At 44.1% G+C, this 2,608-nt stretch overlaps 1 pseudogene; it reads left to right on the top strand.

Annotated features, from left to right (window-relative positions):
• The first annotated feature begins 241 nt into the window (after window positions 1-241).
• Window positions 242-986, top strand: LOC143585790 (protein MIZU-KUSSEI 1-like; annotated as a pseudogene).
• Window positions 987-2,608: the final 1,622 nt, after the last annotated feature.

Below are 2,608 nucleotides of genomic sequence, written 5' to 3'. Positions count from 1 at the left end.
ATGGAATAAAAAACTTTTAAGTGAAGAATCAGAAAGAAATAAATTTCCCGATATCATAGCGTCCACATTATTTTTACTTCACACCATATCCCCCCCCCCCCCCCCCCTTTCATATTTCTAACGGACTCATCATTCCCGCCTATATATACATACAAACTTGTACCAACACTCACTCACACACACACACACCGTCATAATCCCCATATTCTCCAACAAATTAAGCACAAATCATTCCTTCCAAATGACCAAAATCCAGTCCCTCCGTAAAGTCTTCCTCCCATGCTTCACCTCCACCGCCACCGTCTCCGACCACCGCACCACCACCACCGCCGCCGTCAAGAAACGCCTCAGCACCTCCCTCCGCGACGACATTATCACCCCCTCCGAAGATGATGATCACCTAGATCAAGACTCCGATTCATCCCCATTTGTCATTTCATCTCACACCTCAAACCCACCCAGATTCTCCAGAAACCATGGTCATCGGAACCATCTTCGGCCACCGCCGCGGCCACGTCTGGTTCGCCGTCCAACACGACCGTCTCAAACCCAAACCCTCACTCCTCCTCGAACTCTCCATCCCAACGCAAACCCTCGTCCAAGAACTCCAGTCCGGTCTCGTCCGGTTAGCCCTCGAGTGCCACGCCTCACCGGACTCGGACCTCGGAACATGTCCGCTCCGGTCCATGCCCATCAGGACGATGTTTTGCAACGGACGGAAACTGGGGTTTGCGGTCCGGAAGAAGACAACGGAGCCGATCCGGTTAATGTTGAGGTCAATTCAGTCAACGACGGTGGGCGCGGGGGTAATTCCGTCATTTGGGTTTGAGTCCGGGGCTGACTCGGTGGGTGAGTTGATATACATGAGGGCTAACTATGAGTGCATGGTGGGTGGGCCGGACTCGTAGTCGTTTCATTTGATTAACCCGGATGGGTGTTTGGGTCAGGGTCAAGAATTGAGCATCTTCTTGATGAGATCTGGATAGATAGATGACGTGGAAAACATATGGGTTTTCTTGATTAAATTATTTGGGGGGGTTAGGTGGATTATAGTGTGTAGAATTTGATGGTAGATGAGGACTGATTTTGTTGTTAATTACTCTTTTAACATAAACTGATCGATTTTAATGGGAACAAATTCTTCTTGTTTTTGGGTTTATTCCGTCCAAAAAGTAGCTGTATAATATATGTTTGCTACAATGTTTTACTATTTTTTGTTTTAGCTTTAACCTGTGCATTCGAGAAATGAAAATATTTTCATTCATTTTCTTTCTTTTCATTTTCCTTTCATTCCATCCAATTCTTTTTAAAATGGAAAGAAAGTTTACACGACAAAAGTCTTCATTTTCCTTCCCGTTCTTTTCTTCCTTTAAATGAAACTCAAGAACACAAGCCTCCCTTTCTTTCCATCCATTTTCTTTCATTTATTAAGTTTAGCTCAGGAACAGAGCGTTAAAGCCAACTCTACCTTTTTCGAGTAGTCTCAAATTTTTTACACAATTTCTGAAAGATGCGCGTATAGTGAAATAAGTATATGTTGAAGCACGTTGAAAAGAGTATACTGAGTTTTTTTTTTTCAAAATTTGAAAATTAAATGAAGTTTATTAAATGAAAATTTGATTATAAATCACCAATGCACATCTTATTTGTGAAAACTTACAAAAATAGATAAATAAATAGCATTTCTAACAAAAAGAAAATAAAGAGAGATTGATAATTGATTCAGTTGTGATCGAAGATAGAAAATCAAAAGTGATTACCAAACACTAATGAAGAAACACTAATCGACCCCGGGCAGATTACGGATAATCTGGGGGTTAAATAGATGTTTCCCACGAGGGGTTAGATCCGGCAAAGATGGTTCTTCTGATAACCTGCAAAACAGACACCGTGAGCTCGTCACTGAGAAGGGGGGGATACCTCCTTGTGATCACCCTCCGGCGTGAGAATCAGACTAGATTGCTCTTGAATATAAATGTATATTAAGAGATTGCTAGAGCAGATATCAGGTATATGATGTAGGATATAAGATAAGATGAGATGATCATACCATTTGGGGTATTTATAGTCGAAGGTAGGTTTCCAAGAGGGTATAGCCGGCTGAATAGTATTCATGTTCTACCAACTGTGGCCTACGCACATGCCATGCTGGCAGTTGGTGGGTAGGCAGTGGCTGACAATGACCAGGCCTGCTGTGTACTATTCCTTTTCCACCAACTGCAGGCTATGCACGTGGTATGACAGGAGTTGGTGAGTAGGTAGCGGCTAATAGTGACATACAGTACAAGAGCATGCTGCTCGCCATACTGTTATCAATGGGCTGTCGTATCTCTGGTCAGATCTTTTGCCCATACCTCGTCAGGTACAGTACAAAAGATCTTTCAGTATCGTACGGACTGGCTCATCTGGGCGGGAGTATTCCCCCTCCCGCCTTTGTGCGGGATTGTTCCCGGCTTTGCTCATTCCTTCAGGTGACTACTGAATTATTGAGAGCTAAGTGCCTTGTGCGTGTAGCCTTGCTGCGCGGGTGGCCTTCCCTGATGGCTTGTATCCGCACCTGCGGGAACAGGCGGAGTACTTCACCATTGGGAGGCATTTCCTGCGGGAA

The sequence above is a fragment of the Bidens hawaiensis genome, unplaced genomic scaffold, assembly GCF_021521415.1.
Source record: "Bidens hawaiensis isolate Kalapana, Puna unplaced genomic scaffold, B.hawaiensis_p1.1 tig00034169_1, whole genome shotgun sequence".
In the NCBI taxonomy this organism is placed as follows: domain Eukaryota; kingdom Viridiplantae; phylum Streptophyta; class Magnoliopsida; order Asterales; family Asteraceae; genus Bidens; species Bidens hawaiensis.
Note: the sequence above shows the minus strand (reverse complement) of the source record. Positions and strands in the feature narration are given on the sequence as shown.